Source organism: Vulpes lagopus, chromosome 4 (genome assembly GCF_018345385.1).
Source record: "Vulpes lagopus strain Blue_001 chromosome 4, ASM1834538v1, whole genome shotgun sequence".
Lineage (NCBI taxonomy): Eukaryota > Metazoa > Chordata > Mammalia > Carnivora > Canidae > Vulpes > Vulpes lagopus.
Window position 1 is genome coordinate 54,552,428 of NC_054827.1, and position 7,356 is coordinate 54,559,783.

The following is a 7,356-nucleotide window of genomic DNA, read 5'->3' on the forward strand; positions in this document are numbered from 1 at the left end:
CTAGAGGCATCCCTCAAATGAAATTGGTAGGATCACTGCCTGCCACAAAAGCCCTATAGGAGAGGTTTCATATGTCAATTTCATATGTCAACATGCCCTCCTCCCCGTTCCCCATCACATTCTAGACTATGATGGGTGCCGGCATATGGACCAACTATGCCTTGCCATCAAAGCCCCACTGTGAAGGTCACAAAGAACCTGCCATTTTTAACCTATGGAAAATACTAGAAGTTTTACGAGAGGAAAGTACCCAATTTTCTAACTTAAGTAGTTAGTAGAGGACATTGACAGAAAAAATAAAGATAGAAATCCATCATGATCTAAGCAACATTCCAACACATGTAGTCTTTACAGCCAACTTCTTTAGGAAACAATCCCCGGGTGGATTTTAATTCAATCGAATACTGGTTTGGGCCAACTCTGGGTGGAGGTCTTGTGGCCAGAAGCAACCAGACCAAGATGTGAAGAGGATCACATTAGACCAATGAGGAGGAAACCTCACAGGGGAGTCTTAAGATTGGCAGCCATCCGGGTGACAGGTGGCTGTCTCATGCCCAAGACAGACAACTCCGTGTAAGGACAGGAATAAAGAGAGGGCACCAAGTGTCTGGGTCCTACTACCATCCCGGCCAGGGTACTAACTTCCAGCCAAATAGCAGGCTTTCTCCTCCTCATAGAGTACCCATGGGCTAGAGGATTGCAGCCTGAGCAATCAACATGAAAGTGTTCCAATAAGCTCGTACTCCTTGAAGAACCCTTGGGATAAGAGCAAAGGAAGAGGAGTGAAAGTACTCAGCAAGTTTGCACCAAAGCTTAGAGTCCAGATGAAAAGACTCAAACCCCACGTTGGGCCCCAAATGATGTAGTTGTTGAATGTCGGTGTGTCCATGGGGTCCAGAGCCCATGACCAAGAAAGAATTCTTGAGATGTCTTCAGTGCAAAATGGCAGTTTTGTTAAAGTATGGAGACAGTACCCATGGGCAGAAAGGGCTGCGGCCTGCTCTCCCTGCTGCCCCGGGATTGTGAGGAGCAACTGATTATATACCTTGGGCTTGGGAGAAGTAAAGATAAGGGGAACTGCAAAAGGATTTTCATATGTCAAAGAAGCCTTGAGATCCTGGAGGAATGTTATAATCTGCCTATCTCAAGTACTTGTCAATGGGCTGCAGGTTACAAGGAGATTTGGTTTTATCTACCTTTCCTTCTGCCTTTGTTCCCCACATCAGTATAGTCACACAAAAATGCAGGGCAATCTGGGAGATATGGAGATATGCACCCAGGAATAAGAGGAAACTGTTCTGGTAAACATCTACCGGTCTCTGCCACAAGTACTCAGTCTGTGGCTCTTTAGGACAACAGCAAAAACTCTACGGAGTACTGAGAGAAGAGAGAGAGACATGTGAGCCTCCTCCACAGATCTTCAACAGCGGCACTCTCATTGGTATATACAACTGATTTTTTTTATTTTCAATTTTATGTGAAATACCACTCAAAGCTTCAAGACAAAGCCTGGAGGCCCTACTCCAGTGCAGAAATTTTAAACGGCAACAGCTCCTTGGGTCACTTCTTGAGGGACTCGGCCAGTATCAGTCCTGAACTATGACACTGCAATATAGTGGGTAATCCTGTAAAGCCAGGTTCAGATAGGCCACAATCAGTTGTATCCTTGTTTTGCTTCCCCATCTAGACAATGGTGATAAGATCCCACCCACCCTGGCTGTTCCAAGGGGACCTTGTGAGCTTCAGATAAGGTAATATACCTGTCAATATTTTTTAAATGGAAAAGAAGTACTAAACATTGTTCTTGGGAAGCCTGGGTGGCTCAGCAGTTCAGCATCTGCCTTTAGCCATGGTCATGATCCCGGGGTCCTGGGATCAAGTCCCATATTGGGCTCCTGGCAGGGAGCCTGTTTCTCCCTCTGCCTGTGTCTCTGCCTCTCTCTCTCTCTCTCTCTCTCTCTCTCTGTGACTATCATAAATAAATAAAAAAATTAAAAAAAATATTAAAAAGAAAGAAAGAAAAAGAAAGGAAGAAAGAAAGAAAGAAAGAAAGAAAGAAAGAAAGAAAGAAAGAGAAAGAAAGAAGAAAAGGAAGGAAGGAAGGAAGGAAGGAAGGAAGGAAGGAAGGAAGGAAGAGAGGGAGGGAGGGAGGAAGGAAGGAAGGAAGGAAGGAAGGAAGGAAGGAAGGAAGGAAAGAAAGAAAGAAAGAAAGAAAGAAAGAAAGAAAGAGAAGAAAGCTGCTAGAAACTTGAGTCATTTTTACCTGTTCAAGAAACTAAATGATTAAGAAATCAGTGTTTTATCAATGTAGCTTTGGAGAAAGAGAATTGATTAGGTGACGGAGCCCTGTGAAAAATTTGAGTTCATATGCTCAGATTCATAACAAGGTAATTACAAAAACTACCATAGTAACTATCTGAAATATTGCTATTTCATCTCTCAGGTTGGCAGAGATCAAAAAGTTTTAAAAACAGGTAGTGAGGGCATGGTGTGTCATACATTTTCTTAATTTGGTCTGAGTGACCTCCATGGAGAAAGAGTTGCCAGTGCCTCCCACGATTACAGATGCACATACCATTTGACCCAGTGATTCCGCTTCCAGGAATATATCCTACAGGTAGACTGACACGTGTGCAAAGCAACGGATGCCAAGGTTAGTCACTATTGTGTGTTCTGCCAAAGTACTGGAACTACCTCAGTAGGAGACTGGCGTGATCAATCATGCTACCTCCACTCAATATTGCGCAGCTGAAAAATAAACCAGGAAGCTTTTTTTGTTGTTGTTCTGATACTATAGAAAAATCTTTATATATTTAAGCAAAACAAAACAAACAAATAAAACAAACCCAGGTTTGCAAAATATATTGTGGGCTATCATGGATAGTTATAATCATGTATTTACTAACAGCAGAGAATGTTTTTGGAAGCATTTCATGCACAACTTGCAATATCGGAGTGACCAGGGAAGGGAAGTGGCTAGCTGGGGACATGTGTGAAAGGGCAACTTTTGTACTTTCAAACTCTGAAACATGTCAATGTGCAATTTTTTAAATCTGATTTTTGAAAAAGCTAAAGCAGATTTTTTTAATTCTGCAAAGTCTACTTTTAATGAAGCTTGAGGCTGGTCAAGGACAGCCTGGTGAAGTCTCAAACCTTTGCAGGGAGGTCAGTGCCACATGGATGCAGACCAACCCAGGGCAAAGAAGGATTTGAGAAGACGGAGCATTGTTTCCTCTCCACTGGAGGGTAGAGCACTCGTATTTAGAAGTCCCATTAGTAAAAAAAAGAAAAATAAAAAAAAATAAAAATAAAAATAAAAATAAAAAAAATTAAAAAAAAATTAAAAAAAAAAGAAGTCCCATTAGTTACTCAATGGGCCAATGAATTTACAATCTGAAATGAAACATATTCCTGGGGATTATTTTTCTGATGGACCCAATTAAATTTCTGGGAAATTATTCTGTAAGTCAGTGGCAGCGACACATTCTCTGAGCTCCCCACTGTGGTGTGTTCGCTCTCTCAAGATGAAGGGCCATCCTCTTCCCAACTCCTGGAGGAGACAGAAAAGGGCCATAGGAGCCGGTGTTTCTTCCTTTATTTTCTTTTATTCTCATTGGGGATTTAGAGTTGCTTTGCTGAAATCAAAGAAGACAGGATCCCTTGGGACATGGTTAAAAGCCAAACCTGGGGACACAGCCTAAAAGAAACAAGTCTGAGATGGGGAAAATACTGGATCCTAAGTATTTTCATTATTCTGAAAATAAGAAAGCTGTCACTGATGGAGAGCTGCTAACACAGCCATCAAAGGTTGAGAATATAGGAGATACCTTTTGTTACTCATAAATTGCGTATTCCAAGAATGATGTAGAGCCAAGAATGAGTGTCAAGATTGGTATTTTTGAAGACTAAGATTTCCCAAACAAAAAGGCTTGTGATCTAAAGCGTTTATTTCCACAAGATGGTGCTATAGCTTCTGCCAAAGAGGACACTCATTTGCTTCAGGAGCTAGAAATCCAAAATACACTTTTGATGGGAACCAGATCTCTGTGTTGTCTGGTGAATCTGTCAGAGAAGCACATTGTGAAAAAAAAAAAACGTTCTGGTGGGAGTTGATTCGGATCAAAAGGGTGAATGAAGGTTGTTTAGGTAGGAACACCTCCCACCACCTCCGCACATCCCCAAGTGGATGTCATAAGGCTTTGTGCTCACCTTCGGCCCCTCCTTTTCCAAGGGGCTGCTCTTACCACTGTTGGGCGTGTGTGTGTGTCAGGAATGGAACCTGGGAATGACCCAGTCATGGAAATATCTCTCCCACACCTACCCAGTGTGCACCCAGGGGCGGCTCTTCAGTAGAACTTTCCCTACCACTCTGGCCCACATTAGTCATACTTTCCTTTGAATTTCCCTGGCATTTGGAATATTATTTTACCATTTCTGTGTGAATTCTCCACGTTCTTTTGAGACAGAGTCCGTGTCATAATTGCCTCTGTATATCCCCTATATAATGACAAGCATTCTACCTTGAATTTGTGCATAGCACTGAGACTGTGAACACAGGCAATCTAAGTGTTCAATGACCTTGGGTGGTAGCCTAAGTAATTGGGAAGATGGCTCAGCCCCAGCTGGCCACTGCCTAGGAGTGAGGAGTGTGATCTCTTAAGTCACAACTTCTCCAAAGTTATTTGATCATCTCTAAAGGGATAGGATTAAACAGCCCTCCTAACTGTGTTTTTCTTTTTAATGTTTCTGTGCCTCTTTGCCTCGAAATCAGAAGTGTGACACGGTGATACATGGCTCTCGTTTGTTATCAGAACCTCTTTACACACACCCCCGCCCCCCCCCCACCCCCCCCGCCCGGGGAAGAAAGAGCAGGTAAGTGGGAACCTAGGGGCAGAGCAACAACAGGATACCCTGGGCCCACTCTCATAAACAAATACGTCTATGTGGTTTACAAATAAATGAAACACTCGTATGTTGGGGATACCTGTTGAATTTTTTTTTTAATAGAAGGTAGGATAAAAGATGTCTTAAAACCACTGCTATAGATCAGAGGGTCTCCATTATCATTAGGCACCCAAATCAGCAAGGAGCTATTTTCTCAATACTTCTGCTTGACCCCACACCTACAGAATTTTGAGCAAAGGTAAATTCATAAAGCTCAGCAGGTGATTGTGATGGAAGCCTCTGGTAAAGAACCACTGCTCATGTCACAGTTCCCAGATCTGGACTCTCAAAGTCTTAATCACATGAGGCACTTAAAAGCAAACAACAGCCAACAACAGCAACAAAATCTTTCCTGGAGATTGTGCTAATTTGCCAGGTTTGAGAACCATGGATATAAAGCCAGAACTCCTCTAAGTGGATGCCATCAGTTTTAGTCTCTTTATAAAGGGATCATCCCCATCCCCATCCTTATTGTCCAAAAATCTTGGGTGGAAAACTTCTGAAACATCCTGAATCTAAATACACACCAAAAAGCAAGACAATTTGAATAATGGCACTTCTGGGGATTGCCTACTGCAGCGTAAGATAGGATCCTGCCCTTTCCATGACCGGTGGCACTCTACATAGCTGTGACCATTCTGTGGACCCACATTCTGTGGGTCATTCTCAGACAGTATTTACCAGATATTTTAGAGATTCAATTGAATAAGGTGCAGAAGCATCTATATTTTCCTCTGATATCTGCACCCAAGTTAAAAAATATACCTACAGGAGAAATTTCAAAAACTACGAGTCTCCAGAGACCAGGGGAGAGTGTGGAGTCACATAACTGGATGATGAAGGGGCTCATGAGCCATGCATGCTACTGAGTTTTAGACTTTATAGTTTCAGAGATGGGGCTCCTCTAAAGGATTTTGTTCAGTTTTACTGAGGTATAATTGACAAATAAACATGATATATATACATATATATTTTTTTTTTAAAAACATGATATATATTGAAGGTGTACAACTGGATGTTGCAATAGGTGTAGACATTTTGAAATGGTCACCAAAATCAAGCTGCATAACATATCCATCACCCTACATAGTTAACATTTTCTTGTCTTCCTTCTCTACCATTTCTTCCCCATACCTCATGTTAAATCCACACCATTTGCCCTTCCCTGCATAGAATGTTTTCAGGATTCTATTTTCACACATCCCATTTCTGATGTTGGTATATCTTTCCTCAATTCCCCTCTCCACCAGGTACAGAGTAGTTTTTTAGGACAAGTCAACTCTAACAACACCTTATCCATTAAGATTTCTCTTATTCCCCAAGCAGTGCTCTGTCCTTTATGCCCGCTGTTGCACTGTGTGTATATCTCCACACTTATCACACTCTGATATCATTATTTGCTACTTTTTTCTCTCCTTGATTAGACTGAGGGCTCCTTGGGGCAGAGACTTGGTCTTTGTATATATCTGGTTTCCAAAAAAAATGCATATTGAGTAAATGCATTTTTTAAAAATGAATTTCTACCTTGAGCCACACTAAATTTAGGCTAGGGCCAAGTGCAAAGGTGGAGAAAGGAACTAAAGGGAAGACCAAGGATGGGAAAGGAAAAATGTGTTCATCAGAATAGAACAGGAGAGACCATGGTCAGCCAACTTAAGAACTGAGTTCAAAGTCACTTCTAAAAGGTCCAAAGGGGGTCATGGGATCAGGCAAAAAGCAGAGTCAGAAAAGCCAGAGCAGTATTCAGAGAACTAGCAAAGGATCAGCTGAGAGTCAGAGTCAACCAAGTGAGAAACCATGTAGCCAATAACACCTGGATGATGTCTGGTCAGTGTAGCAAGAACCCAGGCATAACTCAGTGAGTTCCTGCTTTGAAAAAGGTCATTGTAATTCCTTTAGCCCTGCTACCCAGAACTACACAGGACAGTACCCTGTCCTCCTCATCTCCATGGCTGGATCTCAAAGGCACTGTCTCCAATGAAAATGTCTAGAACCTACACTTTTTCTTCCCCCTTCTAATATAGCTCTTGTTTTAAAATAACTTTATGTTGAATCTGCTCACTTTTCCCAACTCTTATCACCTTGTTATTGTAAATGTATTCATTCAACATGCATAACTATCAGGCAGTGCTAGGAAAGGAAACTAACCCATATCAATCACCTTCAACACTTGCGGTAAGGTGACCTCTATAGGATCCCATACTGAAGCGCCACAGCTAGCCAGTGAGGCAGGTATTGTTAAATAGTATCATTCCCATTTAGGACATTAGGGAGATGAAGCACAGGAAAGTTAAAGACGCCCTTCATTTTGCATGAAGTGAATGGTGAAGGCCGGATTCAAATCTACCCCAGCCTGAATCTAAATCCCATTTTTTTCCATTGTATCATTCTCTCTCCTCTCTAGAGCTTCAC